This window comes from Carassius gibelio, chromosome A20 (genome assembly GCF_023724105.1).
Source record: "Carassius gibelio isolate Cgi1373 ecotype wild population from Czech Republic chromosome A20, carGib1.2-hapl.c, whole genome shotgun sequence".
Lineage (NCBI taxonomy): Eukaryota > Metazoa > Chordata > Actinopteri > Cypriniformes > Cyprinidae > Carassius > Carassius gibelio.
The window spans coordinates 22,815,568-22,837,912 of record NC_068390.1 but is presented as its reverse complement, the minus strand read 5'-3'; the positions used below and the strand labels follow the sequence as shown (position 1 = coordinate 22,837,912).

Below are 22,345 nucleotides of genomic sequence, written 5' to 3'. Positions count from 1 at the left end.
AACTAAAACTAAAACCATAAACATATATTCATTATTTAGAATAAATATGGAACTGACATTTAATATAAAAATAATAGTCTAAAGCTAGTTGACAAGGCTAGTTGACATGGCGTCGTTCCTCAAATTGAAGTATTAAATTACAATTCAAATAATAATTAATAAAAACGTCCCAAGGTTACGAATGTAACTGTAGTTCTTCGAAGGAATGAGACGCTGCTTTGAATGCTTTGGGGAACGCCTTTGGCGAGACCGGCTCTGAATACCTTGTGCAATCTGTCCAATGGAAGGGTGTGACATCATGGGCGGGGTGATGTAATGAGCAGGAAGCTATAAAAGCACATGTCACGCAGCTGGCTTCAACTTCGAGTAGGGAAGCAAGCGCCGGCAGGGGTGCCGGGAGTATGGCGATACAACACAGCGTTTCGTTCCTTCGAGGAACTAGGGTTACATTCGGAACCTTGGGACGTTCCTCTTCAGGAACTTGAGCTGCATTGGATGCTTTGGGTAATGATGTGCCCATGCTGCCAGACTTCCAAATCCCTGCCTGGTGTGTATCCGAAGAGCACAGCTAAGGCGAGAGAACAGAAGAGGCAGGAGTGGCTCGCATATCTATATTGTAAATTCTGAAGAAAGTGTAGGCGTGGACCATCCCGCAGCATTGCAGATGTCCAATAGGGATACACCTGCTAAGAAGGCCTTAGAGGTTGCCATACCCTGTGTAGAGTGAGCCTTGGCTCCCAACGGCAGGGGAAGACCAGAGGACCCATAGGTAACGTTGATAGCTTCAACTATCCAACGACTAAGGTTCTGCTCGGTTGCAGGAAAAATTCCTCTTTGGGGGGACCATGGCACACAGGCCGTCGGTCTGTCTTTGTCCACAGGGCAGCTCTGTGGACGTATGTGAGCAGAAGGCCTGCAGTACTATTGATTGTGGTGTGACAGAGGGAACTTTTGTAACATAACCCACTGGAGGGTATAAGAGTGCTTTGACCATACCGGGTGTAAAGTTTAGGCAGGTAGGGGCCACTTAAGGGGCCTACAGTTTAAAGGGTCAGATGTCTATCAAAAATATCTTGAATTGGCTCGAATGGAGCTTACACCTCTAAAACCACAACCAAGTCCGAGGGGGGAAACGGGAATGTACTGGAGGCCTCAGCCTCATTGCATTGACATTAAACAACACAAACTAATAAAAACTACAAGCATTTCTAGCAATCTTATTATTATCAAAACTATAAAAGTATCTCAATAATACTAAAATAACACTGAATAGATTATTTAGAAAGTATAATAATGTTATAATATTATACCTTGTCATGTACATATTATGCTGTCATGTCATATATTTATTCATAATGTCATATTTTTTCATTTTTGTCAATTTTACTCTGAATAAAATGATATCTCATTTTATTGAAACTAAATAAATAACATGTTAATTGGTGATCAAGTATAAAATTAAACCACATATTCAAAGGTTATGTATTAATTTACTGGAAGCGTATATGAACATTTTAACAAAAACATGAAAACTGAAAAAAATCACTACAGAATACACTTTTATTAATCCTTGTCAGTTTAATTCATTTCAGCCTTTAATTAACAGGTAATGCTATACAGAAATTAAACATTGCATCATTAATGAATGATTAAATGTCAGTCTTTGAACACATTTATGAATGCTGTTACATTTAAGCTGTGTAATCAGTTCCATTAATTAGTCTGTTAGGCTGACAGTCTACCAATTCTCTTCTTGCTTGTCATTGCTACTGTCATTCTTCAAAAACCATCAAATTTTTCACCACCACACTCGATGCTCTGCTACCACAGTTTGTATCCAGCCACTTTGCGAAAGTCTTTTTACGGTAAAGTTACCTCATTTTGCATCTGGGAATGAAGCCATCATCTTTTGCGGTTTGGCTGGGTTACAGCAAGCTTTGTTAGAACATCTTCTCCTAATGCGGTTGCCTATAGTTTTTGATCTAATAATAAACAGTCCCTTGTGTTATTGTCTGGAAATATGAATACCCATAATGCATTCGTATCACCTATCCGATAAATCCTCTGCGTTGTTGCGACAGCAGAACGGTTTTTACCTCTGACTGCAGCGGTAGAATCTAGAAGATGTGATCCCATGAGAATACAGACAAAAGTGCTTATGTGCTTCAGCAGAACGAAACGAGGCAGGGCAGTAGAATGGCTGTGAGTAAAAGCATTTTTTGCTACATTGGTTTGTACGTGTATTCAAGCATAGTAAAACAGGTTTTCTGTTCTATTCTATCACAATAATACACAATACTCAATAATCAGTTAACATCATTAATGCAAAATTGCCTTATTTTAAATAAGCAAATCCATCATTCTAACTGTTGTTTCTGTTTAAAAAATACAAGCCTTCTATGTGTAATATTGCTTTCTCCAGTGAAGAAGTTGTTTTGTCTGAATCAGGAGAGAAATATGCACAAATGAAAGCACCATTTACTAGTGAAAACAGTCCAAAACTGTTTTAAACAAATATTTGGGTGGGAATATTTGATGTGAAAGGTCAACAAGGGATTCACTTTTTCACTGGAGGAATCGTTATTATGGATTATGGAAAATAAAAATGCCCTAACAATGGATTTGTGTCTTACAAACAGATGGATTATTGTGATCTTTTTCTCAGATGAATATTTTTGTGGAAACTATGATACAGCCTTTTCAGGATTTTATGATGAATCGAAAATTCAGAAGTTCAAAACTGTATTGATTTTAAAAATACAACTTTTGTAGCTTTATAAATGTCTTTGCTGTCACTTTTGATCAATTCCATGCATAAATCCAAAAAATGGCATAAAATGTTTTTTATAAATTAATTGTCAGATAATGCATCTGATAACTGTCTTGTTTAAAGCGTGTAGTCCTATAATCCAAAAGATTGTATTCTGAAAACATATTGTTATAAGAAAAGCTTTTAGGATGAGTGCTCATAATCATAACCAAGCTGAAATCTAGGTTTAACATTTCTTGGTTAGCCTTTAATGTATACATAGGCCTACTGCTATACATTTCCTATTTCAATTTCATAACTTAGGGGTATTTTTATTCATCCCATCATTTTTCACCAATGAAGAAAGAAAGTCATACTCATTTGGAATGACATGAGGATAAATGCATTATGTCAGAATTTTTATTTTCGGTTGAACTGTTCCTTTAAACTGATTGAATGTAGCTGTAACAGTTGTATGAGGGAAACATGTAATCCAATCCGAAGAGCTGCTTTATAAGACATGCGAACATGACCAAGCAGAACAGCCACACATACCCTTTGATAACTTATGGTTAACATCTCTTTGCTGAATGCATGCCTGCAAATGTTACAATAATTTACGATCGATACTTAGTAGTGTGATTGGTCTTTATTTTCCATAAAGTGTTTTATGGGTGCCTGGAATGGCATTTCAGCAGGGTTCACGCCTCAACATGGCACTTAGCCTGATTACGACTGTGCCTCTGCATATCGTACCATGATAAGAGATTTTCTCACACCGCCACAGCATGCCTGGTTGAGGACGGCTCCATTGCTGCAGGAGCTGTGAGGCCTGTCCTGACGCGTGATCTGTCATTGTGGCATGGCTCAGATGAAGAAGCATTCTCGCTGATGGGGTGGGCTGTTCCACATCTGTTCTGGTCAGCTGAGAATCTGCAGGTCTGAAGGGTCAAAGACAATATCTAGCACATACTATACAGCCATCCTTTTTTAAAAATCCTTTTTTTTTTTTCTTAACCAGGGTCTTTTAACCAATACAAGTTTTTTTTATTTTTTTTTATTGCACTTCAGGATGCAGTATTCTGATTCAAATTTAGAAAATAATTAAAATTAAAAAAAAAAAAAAATCCATACATTTTCTAGAAAAGCAAACTATATATATATATATATATATATATATATATATATATATATATATATATATATATATATATATATATATATATATAATAACATTAAATATAATATTTAGTTTATAGCATTATGTATCGTTTTTAAGATTTTTTAGAATATGTCATTTTTTTGTAATTTATTAATCTATTGATGGATGGACAATTTTTTTTATTGGTGTTATTTGTAATTATTATTTTATTTATAATTTTTTTCCAATATATAATATTTAATTTATAGCATTATATACTTATGGATTTTTTGTGATTCTAATTCCTGTCAGATTCCTGTTCTATTTCTTGGATGTGGCTAATTGAATCCAATGTCAGCTTTGAAAATTTTCATGTATTAGGATATTAGTTTTACTTATTCTTAAATTCTGAATTTTGTCCAATTTTTCATGCTGTTGTCCATGGTACTGAAATCCTTTTAAAAAAAAAAAAAAAGATCTGTACGTCTCATTCATATGGCCACATTTAGTCTATTTAGGTGACATTATAGAAAACATTATATCAGAAAAATCCGTATCTAAAGACTTTTAGAGCATGTCTGAGGATAACCAGCTACGGCTGAACTCATAAGCATACAACATATCATTTAGAGTGAAAAATTAAGAGTAAGTAAAAGACTGTGTACATATTTTCATTTCAACGAAGGAACTACTCATCCCATAAACCACCGCGCCTCACTGAATTCGACTGAAGCCACAACCGCGAAGGAGCCTTTTGAGCAACTTCCAAATCTGACGACGGATGTGCAAACTTTTTCCTCCAGTGAATTTTATTTTATATAGTGAATGTGCAGTAATAGCAGTTCTTTCAGTATTAATCGTGTAAATAAATAGTGTTTTATACAGGTATTATATTGATTTTTATATTTATCGTCGTGTATTTTATATATTGTGTGCATGTTTGAAAGCGGTTAACGTCACCAACATGGTGCAGTGCTTTGTACCTGACTTGCAATCACCGCTCAGTCGTCAACACATGTTGTTGCCATTACACAAATGTTCAGTAAATGCAGAAAAAGGTATGCCTAGGCTAAATATTGTTTTGACAGTGGCATCATAAAATGCTTGATATGACTCATACCGTATGAAGGCTACAGTAGCCTAGCTAAAGTGGACGATAATGCTACTTTACCAACCTCCCTGCAAAACTCACCAAAACTTTGTAGGTCTTGTCCCTCATGCTGGCCCTTACAAAACCCACAAGCTGACCCTCGGACACGCTACACTCAACTAACATTACATGACCCTATATAAAGTGGTTTTCCCACCTTTGAACACTTTTGTTTTCCTCCTTGAAAAAAGCCATCATGGCAGCCAAGGAGATCATGATTGCACTGATAAGTCTACCGTGCAAAAACGCAACACAAGTTTTTATTTAATTTTTTTATTAATGATCTTCAGTCTTCACAGACCTTCGTGGGGTTTAACCAGACAGTTCCACGAGTTCCACCAATCAGATGCATCACTGTGGGATTGTGGGATTCTTCAGGATTGTGGGTAATGAAGTACTTATCCAAGACATCGTGAATAAAAGGCATTTATCTCAAAACAAGGTTAGTGCCCCATGAACCTTTGGCGTTTATATCAGCTACTACCATAGCTTAGTACAGCCATAGCTGGTTTTAAGTCTACCAAGTATGGTTACGTTTTTATGGCTTATACTCCAAATGCCAATGCATTAACCAGCTGTGGGCGGGACTGTGATGCTCTATTGACTTTTATGAGAAGATAGCCACAGTTAGTGGCTCTATAGAGCTCTGGAATCCAGCGTCATTTCCTTCACTTGTTAAAGGAATCTATATGGTTCAAGGCTATTATAATGAGAGGAGCAGGTGTGTGCTGTCCACATGAAGTGGTTTTGATGGAAGCAGGTTGTGAGGACTGAAGGCATTGTTAGCAGGGCACACGATGGCAGATCACATGTTTTAATGTGCCTCAGGCCATTGCTGATGGCTTCATATTACAGTGTGGAAAAGTAATTACATTCTTATAGCACAGGAAGAGAAGCCTTTATGGAATATATTAGCTGTATTAGACATACTAAATTAAAATGAGGTTTTGCTGATCTGTGGAACTCAACAAATCAACAAATTGATTGCTATTGTTTTTGACTTCCCTCAATGAGTGGAAAAGCATCCCTGCAATCCTCAAAGGAAGCTAATGTGCTGTGTTGAGTTCAGGCTTTTTTATTATTAACTAGCATAACAAGCTAGAATTCTTTGGTCAACCAGCTTTAATCAGAACTGCCATGTTGGTTGACTAGTGTCAACAGCTCATCTGGTTATTCACGTTGAGATTCAATCCTCATACATTAGTCTGTTCTTTATTGTTCAGCCGTCATGACTACCGCTACACTTGGTACTCTAGGTGTGCTTAGATTTTCAAATGCCACGGCTACAACCCAGGGTGCTGAGCTAGTCTATATTTTACAGATACACCGTCTTGCACTCATTTAAAACATTGGAAAATCCAGTCAAGACTAATCTCACAGCAGAGTTGCTTCTGCTAATTGTATAAATGATTTCCTCTATGATAGCATTATATTCTCTTTATACACACACACACACACACACACACACACACATATATATATATATATATATATATATATATATATATATATATATATATATATATATATACAAACACATATGTGTGTGTGTGTGTGTGTGTATACTGTACATATAATATTTTCTACATAATGCAGGACTTTAAAATTATAAACAAGCACAAAAACATCAGGATTCTTATTAAATGTTTTTACTGCTTCCAGCTGTTCATTCAAACAAATGATGGCGATAAAATATGCACTCTTACAACTATCTAATGCATATTACAACACGAAAATCATAAACATTGTCATAAGCAGTCGATCATAAGCGTTTGCTGAGCATAAATGCATGGCAACCTTTATGAAGACATATGTCTTAAGAATGCACAGAGTGTGCAAATATGCACGTTTATTTCATTAAATCATTGATTTTTATTTTATTTTATTGATTTTAAAAGTTTTATTTATTAAACATTAGGGTGTAAATGGATTTATGTTTACCAGCCTCAGCTTAAGATCTCTTAAAATTAAGACTTTTGTTATTTAATATATGCACAACTTTTTATGACCACAGGGCCTACTAAATCTATTTTTAGTCACAAATACAAGTGAGATGCTCGCACTGTCGAGCCCTGCTGGGAAGAGTAATTTAACATCAGTAGCACTATAAACAAACACACACATGTGCCGTTTTCCAGTTGGAAATGTTTGTTTTTGACCCATTTTTTCCGTAATCCTTCATCATTTGTTAGGTTGTTTGGGGATGTCTCTTCTCAATACCCAAAACGGCCCATGTTAGAAATCTCAAAGAAGCGATGATCGTGAGTCAGGCTGCCTGCATGTTGGTGGCATTGTACTGGGTGTCAGTAGTACCCAGTGGAAAAGTGATTGCTGTCTGCGACTCATAAATATAATTTCCTTGAAACCTATGAGCCGTGCGCCACTGTGGGGAGGTTCTGATTGCATTGGAGGTGACAGAAACAGAGTCAGACTGTCTGTTTCAACGGAGTGACCTTGTTGGACTTGGGGAAGTGGTCAGGAATGATGGATTTCCTAGTGATTATCATGCTTGTCTGTCGTCCCCTGAGAAAGATTCTGTAGAGTGAGGATTTCAAAGAAACCTCTTTTTCATTTTATAGTAGCTACAAAACGTTGGGCAAAAAACTTAAAATGCCATGCCGTGTCATTTTACACTCAGATTTATTAGGATTGAACGTGTTCTCCTGTGACGGGAAGTTAAATTGCCCATGCCGCCAATAAAAGGCAAGACTGTGTTTTAGAAACAGAATTTGATACATCTAAAATGGTCATATCTGAAGGAATGTAATTTATTCTGGACGTTTTGAGAAGATAAGAACATACATTATACATGTGAAATATAAAAATTTGGGGTCAGGAAAATGTAAAGAAAAAAGCTTTTTGAAAGTCATATAATATGCTCACAAAGGCTGCATTTATTGTATAAAAAATACAGTAAAAACTGTAATACTGTGACATATTATTACAGTTAAAAGTTTTCTGTTTAAATAAACTTACAAATGTACAGTGGCATGTGAAATTTTGGGAATCTGTGAAAATGTGAATAATTTTAACAAAATAACAGAGATCATACTAAATGCAAAAAAACTACTTAATGTTTTATTTAGTACTATCCTGAGTAAGATATTTTATATAAAAGATGTTTACATATATATATATATATATATATATATATATATATATTATTATTATTATTATTATTATTATTATTATTATTATTCAAATAACCCTATTCAAAATGTGGTTACCTGGATGATCCATGACTCAGGTCTTTCTGTTTTGTGATGGTTGTTTATAATCATGAGTCCCTTGTTTGTTCTGAACAGTTAAACTGACCACTGTTCTTTAGAAAAATCCTCTAGTTCCTGCATATTCTTCAGTTTTCCACTATCTTTTGCATATTTAAACCCTTTCCAGCAGTGACTGTATGATCTTGAGATCCATCCTTTTACACGGAGTACAACTGAAGGACTCAAACACAACTATTAAAAAAGGTTCAAACATTCACTGATGCTCCAAAAGGAAACGCGATGCATTAAGAATTTTAAGATCAAGGTAAATTGTACTATATTTGTGTTTGTGTTCTCATGCATGTATCTTCTGTTGCTTCCAAAGGGTAGTACTAAATAGAAAAAATATATATATTTCAAAAAAAAAAAAAAAAAAAATTGTCTTCATCCTGTTCAAAACTTTTCACCCCCAGCTCTTAATGCGTCATGTTTCCTTCTGGAGCATCAATTTCTTTTTGGAGTTGTATGGTCCATAAAACTAAAATTATTATTTTGTTCGCAAATTGACATGGAACGAGAGATAGAACGATAGACAGAATGATAGAACGATAGATAGAACGAGTACTGCTCCAGTGACAAGCTGTTGTTCCCCAAAAGCTAAAATTTTGGCCCCTTGTGTGTGGCCTGGATGAGTATGAAATTTCCTGGCCTAGAATTGTGTCCCAGTCTGGCCCTGTATACATATATACACACATGTGCATGTGTATACCCCAGAAACGAGCTAGAGAGGTGTATAATGGGCAGAAATTAATTAACGAGTTGTGGCTGAAGTTGCTGGGTTCAGACACAGAGCGTAGTGCTGCGCAAGGTGCTGAGATGGCTAATAAGATGTGGAGGCAGCCGGTATTAAACAGCCAGGCTGTTTTAATAGGAAAGGTCAGGCATGTCAGCTCCCATTATTGTTCTGTGTGTCCTGTGGACACTACAGCCAGTCTAGCTAAATTGAGATCTCAACTTGCTAATAGCCTAGAACTTCACTAGCGGTGTATTAAACCTGTCCAAAAGTTTCCTTCTTCTTCTTATTATTTTTCACCAATGACATCAATGGCAGCCCTATCTATCTCTATCTATTGTTCTGTCGTTCTATCTATCGTTCTATTGTTCTGTCTATCGTTCTATCTCTCGTTCCATGTCAATTTACAAACAGAATAATAATTTTAGTTTTATGGACCATGCTGTAACAACACTTATTTTCGTAGTTGAAACAATATATAATAAATATAGATTATTTTACGTTTTTTTTATTTGATAGTGCACTTGTGCAATAGCATACCTTGAAGCCCATTGCTGGATCAGAGATGGTATGGTTGGCACTTTGATGCTTTAAAAGTTAGATTTTTTTTGTTCATTGCATATGACTGTTATTTTTCTGGTTGGTGGGGAGATTCGGCTAGAGCGACAGTGATGCTGGTGTGTGTGTGAAGTAGAAGACATGACTCTAGTAGTGCATGCAGGGGTGGATAGTCATTCTGTTCCAGTTTGTTGAGGATTAGATGTATACATCCCTGTCAGCAGATGCAGCTGTTGCTACTGAGCTGAAAAATGGACATACATACAGAAGGTGAAGTATGTATCACACACATAACCTTCTCTGGCTTTAAGAGCTTGTGAGAGAGAATAATTAATTTACCATGATACATTGGGTGTATTACCTAATTTCTGAGAATATTACTAAGCAGGACAAAAAGAAACGGTAGCCTTTGCAGAAACCAGTTATAGTTTCCAGAGGTTGCCGTTGTGAGTGATGCTTTGTAGGTGTCATCGTATTTTAGTCTTCTGATAGTATGCAGCCTGGCATTCTGTAATTCTATACTAGTAAGTTAGAAAGAAAATATTGAACTCTTCTGTACATTAGATGTTTCAGTTGAAAGTTGATTCAATAAAACGTTGTTCCACTTTCACTACAGTTCCAGTTGAGCAAGACACTAGTTTTAATCAAACATGTCTCATTTTATGTAATTGTAGATTACAACGTTTTTTTTTGCATGACTCAAACTTAGTCAGCAGTTCTGTCTTCAGATGATCTTCTGTAAATGTTACATGTTAAATACTCGTTTATTATTACTTATATATCATCTGTTCAAAAAGAAGCCCTAGGTGTGGAATCAAAACCTGTTGCTCATATTTGTTGAAGGGTCCAAAGTGATTTCATAGACTTTGAATTCGATGCACATTTATGTTCTGGGCACCTAAGTATTTATTAACTAACCATTATTTTTAGACATCTGCCAATATTTTGCAGCCTGTCACCTTTCAGGCTTTCATTCCAGGCTTATGGCACATCTTGTTTACCTGGCAGGGTCTGAGTGATCTATCTGAGAAGTGTAAAAGCTGCTGTGAGGTCCTGCAGACTGACCTGAGTTCAGAAGGTCTCTGTGTTCAGCATGTTTGCTTTATATTGATGAATGTCACAGACCAAAAGCAAAGCTGCTCTGATTCACATGGTGCCTCCATGCTTAGAAAGTCTGTATGTTTGAGCACTAAAAGCAAATATTTTTTGAGGATTTTTCTTTTTTATACACAATCTAACTATTTTATGATTATCCAATACATTTATGGCTTGCTTGATGAGAATGTGGACAATGGTGTGATTGTTTACCCTGTATAACATAATTCGCTGGTATTTCTTAATATAATTTAGTTGATATAATGCAGTGTAGTTTAATGGGGAACTTGGAAAAATACTCTGTATAATGTTGTGTTGTGTCTGCTGACATAAATTGATAGCTCATCCAAACATAAAAATTCTGTCTTACTCATGTTGATCCAAACCTGTATGAAATCAAAAGATTATAATTTGAAGAACATTGAGTTCAAGCAACATTGGACTCTATAGACTTTCATTGAATGGCCAATGTTCTCTACACAAGAACGAAAGCTGCACAGTTTTGAAATGACATGAGGATAAGTAAATGATATGAGTATTTTTATTTTTGTGTGAACTATGCCATTAACATAATTTTTCATTTAGATTCTGCCCACAAACCTTAAACTGTCACAGTGTAATGTAGCATCACTCATCATTTTCTTAAGGATGCACTTGTACAGGAGGTTATCGATAATAATTTTTAGGGCTTGACATTAATAGAGTCTTCACTTATGGGAAATATGTGCTGAGCCTGGACGATGTCATATGGACGTGAGTCATAGTGGAAAATGAGAATGAGGCCAATGCCCTTGCGACCCTCATTGGTAGGCTTGATAGGAGCAGGTCAATATTTTCTTCCTGTTTAATTTATTTAATTGCTTGACCTATGAAATGAAAGGTCACAGCTGCAGCTTGAAGGTTTAATCAGTTCATTGACCATTTGATGGCATTTAATGGTGGGACCACTTTTACATTTATATATATAATTGTATACCAGGTGAAATAAAGGGTTGAGTAGTCTTCTGTTCTCTTGAGCCTTCCTTGCCGGACAAAATCCCATTCGCCTTTGTGAATTGTCATCAGAGTTTTGCTCTGCAATCTGTACACGTCTGCACTAAGCAGCCCAAAAACAGGTTCACAGCAAATAGCATATCCTCCGGTCTTCTGTGACTGGTAATTAAGTGGTAAAATTTCTGACACATTCATTACTACACGGCCTACGGACGGCAGTGTTCGCTGCATTTTGTAGGTCATGACTGGTGTCAGACTGTCAGAAAACTGTTGATGGAGGAAAATTATCATACATTTAGAGTACATGATTAAAAGAACACAAGGACTTATGAATGCAGGTTGACTCACTGGGGGACTGTGCAAGATTTTTTATGAATCTTATTTTTTTTGTTGTCTTTAGCTAAATGACAGCTATAAACTATGTAAAAAATTTCTGACGTGCATAGTGTAAAGCTGTCTTTCCAGTCCTCCAGTCTGAAACTAAACAGCCAAAAAAAATGTATACTTTTAAAGTCACAGGTTGTAAGACCTGCCACTAGAGGGCGCACTACCAAAACAATAACAATCGCGTGGTTTGATGACGCTTCGAAAAAGGAGCGTGGAATGATGGGATTTGTTGTTGTGACGAGTGGGGCGGGGCCGAGAGACGTGGGAATGGGGCGAGTGATTGAGAAATGAGGGACACCTGCGCCACTCACCGGTCTCGCATCCCACGGAGGAGATGGAAGGATATAAAACAGGAGCGACGACAGTAAAGGACGAGAGCAGACCGGGCCTGGGTTTTATTTTATTTTATGTTTTGGTTTTGTTTGTTTGTGGTCTGTGGGGCTGCTGCGCTGTTTTGTCTTTATTTTTATGATTAAAGTCATTTTGATTGTCTGCCGGTTCCCGCCTCCTTCTTCCCGATCAATATGAAGTTTTTATTGTTACAGTTGTCTTCTAACACAATAATTGGGCATACATAGCAAACGCGAGTTCAACGATTTGCTCGAGTAGATTACATACAAAGTCAATGCAAAGACGTGATCAGACTATGGATCAGACGCGTCCTCCCACGGATCTAGAGACGCAATACCCCACTTGTATGCCCCCTTGTTAATCGTTACAATAGCATACTTTTTCTGTAAAGATACGAATCAAAACAACTCACCTGTCGAGTGAAACAGAAGCGAGATTGGCATCTCTTTCTAGTTGAAGTTTGTCAGAAAATGCAACACCGATATTGATCCTCGCTTTATTTCTCCTCTTGTCCCAAACTCTTCTTGGGTCGTTTGGTTGGCCCGTACGCTTATGTTTACGGGAGCTGTCCTTGTTGACAGAACCAGCAGCAGACGGTAAACAGTAATTATGTTCCATAAATAAGTAACACAATCCACCATAAAAAGTAAAAGAACAAGTAAATAAGGAACTGCTTGAAGCAAGCTAGTGGTTTGCTGGACGCTAGACACTACTTCCGCATTTGTCCATGTTGTCATGTGGTTTCTACGTCAATAAAGGCGGTAACAAAGTGTAACTAACGTCATTGACAGATGACTGCACTGCCCCGTGTCACTGTTTAGAATGGGAATTTTCTCATGATTTACAAGTAGTTGAAAACATTAGAGATATTGTTAGTAATCAGCTGGACAAAATATATAACACTAGCCTAGTGGTTTTTGGATATTTTACTGCAAATATCTTACAAATTGTACCTGTAAGTAAGAATGTATTAAGCTGATCAAAAATTACAGGAACATTTATAATATTCTAAAATATTTATATTTGAAATAAAGGCTGTTTTTACATTTTCTGATCATCAAAGAATGATAATTTGCATAACAAATAATTTTAACATTTATAATAATATTAAAAAAAAATTATTGAGCACCAAATCCGCATATTAAAATAATTTCTGAAGGAACTTGTGACACCAAAGCTTGCAATAAACCACAGGAATAGATTACATTTTAAAATATAGTAATATAGAAAACATTTATTTTAAATAGTAATAATATTTGACCATATTTATGTTTTGCAGTGTTTCAGAGTATCAAATAAATGCAGCCTTGGTGGCTTATTTCAAAAACATTTAAACTGTCTTATAAGCTAAATCTATGTAAACTAAATTATAGTAAATTGAATAATATTTCAGTGGTAGATTGTGTATTAAAATAAAAAAAAAATCCTTAAAAAAAAACATTTAGCTTTCAGTGCTCAGATATAAAGACTCTCTGACCATGGAGGCACCATGTGAATTACAGCAGCTTTGCTGTGGGTCTGTGACATTCATCGATATAAACAAACATGCTGAACACAGAGACCTTCTGAACTCAGGTCAGTCTGCACGACCTCACAGCAGCTTTTACACTTCTCAGATAGATCACTCAGACCCTGCCAGGTAAACAAGATGCGCCATCAGCCTGGAATGAAAGCCTGAAAGGTGACAGTCTGCAAAAGATATTGGCTGATGTGTAAAAGTAATGGTTCTCAGACTTCTCAGGCCAAGTATAACCTTTGATTGAGTTGAAGCATCCAAAATACCACCTATTATAATTGTATTATTATTTTACTCTTTTATATAGGCTAATGATTTTATTTTAATATTAATATATTCAATGGTAATTTGCTGTATATATGTGTGTGTATTTATAAACTGAATTTCATTTAGTTTTTTACTAAAAATATTTAATTCATATATATGTACATCATATGTATATTCAACATTTTTAAAAGTAGTTGTAATTAGTATTTTCTAATTAATAGGGTAAAGTTTGAGGGGCTCTGTGTTAGATAAAGTGATGATTGGAGAGAGAGAGGCGGAAGTGATGTGAGTGGTAGAACAAGAGCAAGGAAGATTGGGAGTCAAACTGAAGTGGTGGAAAGAAGGAATAAGTTGGTAGAGAGGAAATGTGTGTACAAATGAGAGGCCAGGCAAAGTAGATGGACACTATAGATGAGGAAGATTGAGACAGGCTTGAAGACTGAGACAATCAGAACGAAAGAGCAAGAGCTCGGAGCGACCCGGATAAGCTCAGCACAGCTCAGGAGCTGATAGCACTTGGCTGCTTGAGGGTGGCTGGAAATAAGACAAACTGTCCCTTGCTGTCAAGCCTTCAGGACTGATTGATCTGTTATCTCCCTGCACAATTTATCTCTCCCTTGCTTTATTGCCATGTGTGTGTGTGTGTGTGTAAAAAAGGGATTTTTTTTAAGTGAGACCATCTCTACTTCAGGGATGTGATTCTTCCAGATTAATCCAGAATTAGAATTCCAGAATGAATCCAGCCTAAAATTACCCACTTGAATCATGCAGGTCAGTAATGAAAAAAAAGTGAAATAAGCAATTAACTAAATAAACTGCAAAAGGTTATGTTATCTAAATACATCATGGACGGAATGGTACTGAGAGCACTGAACGAGCTCGCGGTGCCATCTCCAGGACAGTTAAAAGGGTTCAAATAGTTCAGAGCTCCAACAGTACAGAAATGTGTTACTCGCCTGGTAACTTTTTATGAATGGTGGTGAGAATTTGAGATTGCTTAGTACTAGCATAAAATTAGCAACGGTTATTATGTAATAATAATAAATAAATAAATAAATGGTATAGTCTATACCGCTACATGTCTGCTCTAACAGCACTTTGTTTTCAGTTTTAATTCACTGTAAATGCTAGCTGAGTTTGAGTGTGATGGGGGTGTTTCTCTGCAGCAAGGACTGGAGCACTTGTCAGGATAGAAGGAAAAACATGGATGGAGAAAAACACCATCAAATTCTTGAGGAAAATCTGCTGCCCTCTGCCAGAAAGTTTTCAATAGGAAGAAGGTTTCCTTCCAAAATAATGATCCAAATCACACAGCAAAACTGACCACACAGTGGTTGAAAGAGAAAAAAGGGAATGTCCTTGTATGCCCTATAGTCAGAGCCCAGATTTAAACCCCAATAAAAATCTGTGGAATGACTTGAGGACTGCAGTCCACAAACGATCACCATCAAATTGAACTGAGCTTGAGCAGGTCTGCAAAGAAGAGTGGTCAAATATGGCAAAGTCTAGAAGTGCAAATTATTATTATTACTGTTATTCCTTTGATAAGTATTTTCTACTAAATAATAGTAATATATTTCTGTCACAATTTCTTCAATTTAAATACATCGTTTATTTTGACATACTGTTGTGAAAAACTTTGCATTTCTGTGTGTACATGATATGACAATATTGTTTATCAAAATAATCAGTAAAATGCTCATGAATTGAACTCTCAAAATAGCTCAGGAGATGAAGTTCATATTTTCATGTCCTCCTCATATAGTGAGATGGCCAATGCTAAAAAACCTTGAGTGTTATGTGTGTAGTTAGTAGACGAAACTGCGCTGATTTTATTGATGATAGTAAATTCAGTAAATTCATTGGGGGATTTACAAAAACACTTGCTCTTAAAATATGGCTCAATACACAGTTTATTTAGACCAGTTGGCTCCACTGAATCACAACCTGTAAGTATGACAAATAGTAGATGTTTATATTTTTTATCGAACAGAACTATGACAATTGTGCGAATCGTTTCCAACCAGCAACATGTATGCTGTAGACCAATCACAACAGACTGGGCAATCTGACCAATCAGAAGGAAGGGGTTTAGAGAGACTGAATCTCAGAACTGCTTCAAACAAATCATTTTAGAATCGCTGGAAAATGAGGCAATATTAAATGCATATTTTTAGAAAACAAAAGCATTTTTTTTTTTTGGACCTTGCATGCATGTAACCCTAATGTAAGAGACTCCCAAAATAATATTGGCCTTGCATGCATGTAATCCTAATGTAGGAGACTCCCAAATTAATATTAGGAACCTTAAAAATGGCATTATCGGGGCACTTTAAGTGTACAGCCTTACTTTTTATGTTTTCATTCAAAATTTGCCAAATTTGGTGACATTATGTGTTGTACAGTAAATTCCATTTTTGTGTCTGGATTCTGTGATTCCGTCCATTTTCTGCATCGCCAACATCTTCTGACTATGCATTCTGATACAATATATGTTTTTTCTTTCTTTTGGTCCATCGGTAGAGGAAATTGCAGATGATGTATTTTAGTCTGAAATGAGTGTGTGGTAGCTCTATAGCAATATCTTAAGTAGTATGAGACTTAACATGCTGGGCTTATATAAGATGGATTGAATTGGCTGATGAATTGCATTAGATGAAAAGCATGGAGTGTCTCCTGCCAGATGTACTGGCTATGATGGTGTACATTAATACAAGACATTCTGTCATCAGCATCCCCGTTCAAGAGTCCTCTATACCTCTCTTCGCTATTAAAATATCCCAGCCTCCTCCACTGCTCAACAAGGTTTAGTTAAATATAGCTGAATCATATTATTTAGGCTACTGATTTATATGCTCTAATAATTCACATCCAATTAGGTGGCAATAGCCATCATGTTTTATGATGCATTTTGTAAAAGCCACTTTTAGCTGAAGATGATTTATTGCAGGTTGTGTTTAGAATAGACTATTACAATTTCTGCACTGTATAGTACGTGTACTGTGCACAGTATGCACATTTTCTGAATATGTAGAGTACTTGGATGACCTACATGTAAGCTAAATGTGTTGAATACAGTATTCCACAATCCAGTGCAGTCAGTTTGACTAGTAATTTTCAGTAATTACTAGTAACTGGAAGTAATTGTCTTAATAAGTAACTTTTTTAAATGTAGACTACTGTTCAAAGGTTTGGGTCGTAAAAAATGGTTTATTTTTTAAAGAAATCTGATTCTGATATGCTCAAGTTGCTTATGAAACATTTATTATCATCAATGCTTAGAACAGTTGTTTTGCTTATTATGGAGACTGTGGTTCAGGATTCTTTGATAAACAGAAAGTTCAAAAGAGCAGCATTTATTTGAAATATAAAAAATTGTGTAACATTATTAATGCATATACTGTGACTTTTAATACATTTAATACATCATTGCTGAAAAGAATCATTAAAAAAAATCTTCAAAAACTGGTAAACTGGTAGTCTATACAGTTTACATGCACTATTCAGTGCATAACATATTATTCTGTTAGCAGTATGCTATTATTGCATGTCAGAAGCAGAATAGTAATTCAAGTATTCATTATCTTCACTAAACTTGCTATTAAATATTCTTTGGGTTTGGTCACATGCTTCAAGGTCAAGAGTAGACTGTATGCAATCAGGCAATCATGCCTGCCCATTCCAGAACAAGAATGGGACAGCTTCATTTTTATTATGCATCTCCCTTTTCATCATGCAATTGTGGCTCCAGCCGTCAGAGAGAAATTACTCTGATTATTTTCAGCATATGGGGAAATAAGACCCAATTTCCCACCTCAATCTTCGAGATGATTTCAAGTGTAACCAGTCTGTCACACTGGACAGGCAGATAGACGCACCGGGCCCCGATTAAGGTCCACCGTCAAGCGAAGAGTATTTTTCAATTTTCTCATAATTTTCAAATTATATCAATCTTCATTTATTTCGATTGAAGGAGCTGGGATTTTTTGTTCACATCCTTAGAGGATGAGGTCATTAAATGCAAATCATCAAGTTAATGCCTGCGATTTTCAATGATTTAACAAGAGCTCTGCTTTGGATTTCAAGGTTTTGTATAATCACAAGTATTTTGCCTTAATTGACAGAGAATCAAAGATTGACTCTTTAAAGTCAGTTTCAGTCTTAAATCTAACAACAACTGTGTGCCAGGTATCGAATGCAACCTTTGACTAGTATTTACTATTCCCTAAAGTTCTTTATTAAGATAATTACATGCCTTTAATAGATGCTGCAGCTTGATTGAATTGATTTAATATGATATGTTGTAAACATACTTACATATTTAGAAAATCAGATTCCTAGTCTCTATTTCATGAGCAAATGAAATATGTGACCCTGGACCACATAACCAGTCTTAAGTGTCAATCTTTTGAAATTGAGATTAATAAATGAGTAAATGAATAAATAAGCTTTCCACTGATGAATGGTTTATTAGGACCGGACAATATATGGACGAAATACAACTATTTGAAAATCTGGAATCTGAAAGTGCAAAAAAAATCAATAATTTTGACACATACAATGTATTTTTGGCTATTGCTAAAAATATACCCCAGCGACTTAAGACTAGGGTCACATATAGAGATACAGTATTTCGTAGCATTTTGTTTAATTGTGAATAATGTAATTGAATGCATAATTATTTTGTCAAAATAAAAAATCTATATTATATCTTGGGTATTCATTTTGTTAGAAGCTGATATTTATCTAAATAAATTTCATAAAAATGGAAACTTCTGCATTTTAGATTAAACCTGCTGGAGAACAAATACATTTATTATTATTATTTTATTTATCTTATATTTAATAATTTTTATTTGAATATTAACAGCATCATTTTTATGCTCTTTTAATGTGCTATTTTATATTGGGTGAATTTAACAGTTGTTTCCATCATTTTTCACACACACACACACACACACACACACACACACACACACACACACACACACACACACACACACACACACACACACACACACACACACACACACACACACATATATATATATATATATATAATTGCTGCACCATAAAAAAATAGAAATAAACTTTTTTATTGAAATTAAAAAGTTTATTAAAGAGGAAAAAAAACTTTGTTGAACTGTTACAGCTTCTAAAACTCATGTTTTCAATCTTTCAAACATAAAGTCCCAACTAATTAGGCCAAATAAAGTTTTATTATGCTCCTCGAATTGAAGAAGTACATGCATGGCTATCAGAAAATTGCGAGTCAAATGAAATGTTGCTTTCCATCCTGACTGTTTCAACATGCAAATTTGCATTTGCCTGTGAACCAACAACATCCGAGAAATGACTTGAAAAATTGATGACCTGGGTACAAGCATTACGTCTGAAACACCTCATTTGCTGCTTTCCTCTCGCTAGAGTCTAGACTGTATTTGGGTTAAACCAGACTCAGTTGTGGGGGTGTTTTTTTCTTTTTTTTTTCTTCTTTTTTTATAAAAGGCCCAAATAGCTGTAATTATCTGGAAGAGTCATTAGCTTGGTGTTTATCATAAAAGTGATGCTTTCGTAAATAACCACAATATATGAGTGATATTTGTTCTTCTCTCTGTTTGTGCAATAGGCTTCGTTTCCTGTTTCACTCAACAGAGATAGAAATCAAACATGGAGAGTTCAAACAGTTTGCAGCGGCCATCTTTCCTCTTGCAGGGATGTCACTGTTATTAATGCTCTCCGATGTAAATGACTGATAGTCTGGAGTTGCACTGCCCCTGAAGTACGCTGCAGCAGGGTATCGGTCACTTAATTCTTCTGCTATGCCACGCTTTTAAGATGGGAGATAAGCCAAGAGTGGCCAATTTCCTTCCGAGATGGGTGCGCTTTATTGATGGAGTGGACCACGCTAATGTTTTTAGCCTTCTGGGTGTCCATCTGTGAGCATTTTTCCAGTGTCATCACCACTCTGTTTAAGTAGCTCCAGTTGCTTCTTCGGGCAAAGGGGAGATAATGCAGGCTATTTATCATGCAGGAATTCAATTTTGAGCCCACCATTCTCCTCATAAAAGAGTTACCAATCCATATATCAACCATTTAGTTATCTGTTTTCATGAGCGGGAAATCATTTGTATGCATTTTATTTATTTATCGCACAGGTCGGATGGGTGCTGCATTTGCCCGTAGGGTGGAGGAGAAAGATAGTCAAGTCGAACAATTAACTAATATGTCAGAGAGAGAAAGAGGAAGGAAAGTGGATTGTTGGTCTGTAGTCTTTTGACTTTAACTAGAATTTGTCTGCTTGAAACATGGTTATTTGGACAGAAATCTTAATTGAATCTTAATTAGATTTTATTGATTGTGGATTCTATTAGTACAGTTTATATGATTATTTTAGTACTAAATTTTAAAAAAAGTCACCGTAACAATATAAAAACCTTTATAGTCATGGGAAGAAGGAAGCGGGAAACGTCGGACATGAAAACTTTAATGACAAAATAAACACAAAACGGCGCAACAGCCCCTCGCGGACGACTGCCGCGCACAAACAAAACACAAAATAAAGTCCAGGCCTAGTCCTCTCTCATCCTTCACTATCGTAGCTTCTCTTTCACCTTCCGATCTCTTCCATGGACTCGAGACTCGAGAGTGGAGCAGATGTCGCTCATTTCCAAATCACTCCACCGGCCTCGCTCTGTTCCCACGGCTCTCGGCCCCACCCCATTCGTCACAGTCACAAAACACAGTTACAATAGTTGATTTATTTCAAGTTGAATTTGAAATTATTAACATAAACATTTCATGAGCCAAAAAATTCAGTATCTTATCGGATAATTAGTTTTTTGGATTCACTGAAAAGAAACTGCTCAAGACTCTGGTTGTATTGTATGTTTCACACAAGATTCTAAGGATGCACAATAAATCACTATGATATTATTATTATATTTCGAATTCATATAATACAAGATATTTACTTGTGTTTTAAATATTTAACTGGCTATTTCTCATATTGGTCAATATTAGATATTCAATCATACATCATCGTCATCAAAGGTAATCTATTATAACGCTCATAATTTAATAATGTTATAATTTAAATTTAATCTCAAATTATTTTTCTAAAATAATAATTGTAATCATATTTTTTATAATCTTAATTTTTTTTTAGTATTCATGTTTTCATACTGTATATTGCTGTGATGTGTAAATAAAAAAATTTCGGTGCAGAATTTTTCTTCCCATAGACATTTTATCATTATTGGCTACAATTTTACTTGAATAATAGTGGATACAGTGGTGATGTAAGGGTTTTTTCATAACGTGTTCGATAATTGGTAATCGAACTTAAAGCCATGAATATCATTATTGTTTTCCTTAAACAAGGAACCATTTATTTTACATAATCAGACCCTAATGATTACTACTAAACGCTGAGTCAATTGTAATGGGGAGGCATATTTATCACCCCCCACTGGTTATTTTCCCCCGGATCTTGTTTTTCTCAGCGTTTGCATTCCTAATGAGCTCTGTTGTTGATGTAAACTCGGGCCTCCGCTGGGGAGTGTGACCTCCAGTCATCTGGGCTTTATGTTATATGATTAATGAGAACACGATTCCACCAGATCAGATGAGCATTCAAAAACCGCTTTTGATGAAAACCCTTTTGATGAAGGGCTGTTGTTTCATGTGGCTCTCGTGAGGGCTTCAGATCTAGGTATATACAGTACTGTACTGTATGTGCACTTTGCCGCTGCTTGAAGTCTTGGATGTGCTCTTGTGCATTTAGAGGACTAACTAGCTGTGCGCAGCTGTGGTCCAGTCAAGGTCATGCATCAGAGACGTGTTTCATGCATGTCTGACAGTAATTAATTGTTCTGGGCACAGTGCTGGCCTACTCTTCCTGTCCTCTCTCAGATGCCGCGTCCTATAGATTTCAACAGAGTTTGCTGATGTTATAAAGCCACAGACTTGCTAACTTGCTAGTGTATTTCATATTATTTGTTAGAGCATCATGTCGAATTGCATCGATCGCTGTTCGTCTATCCTGTTTTCCCCACTGTAATTGAATGGTAGATGAGATGATTTAGGCTAAATTTTTAATGTTACCTTTTTCTAATGAGCGATGACCATATATTT

The 22,345-nt window shown here is 35.9% G+C and overlaps 1 protein-coding gene across 1 annotated transcript in view; it reads left to right on the top strand.

The window, feature by feature from the left end:
• LOC127938555 (sodium/potassium-transporting ATPase subunit beta-1-interacting protein 2) overlaps positions 1-22,345 on the top strand; it is a 155,373-nt gene that overhangs the window by 11,376 nt on the left and 121,652 nt on the right. The gene's annotated exons all lie outside the window — the stretch shown is intronic.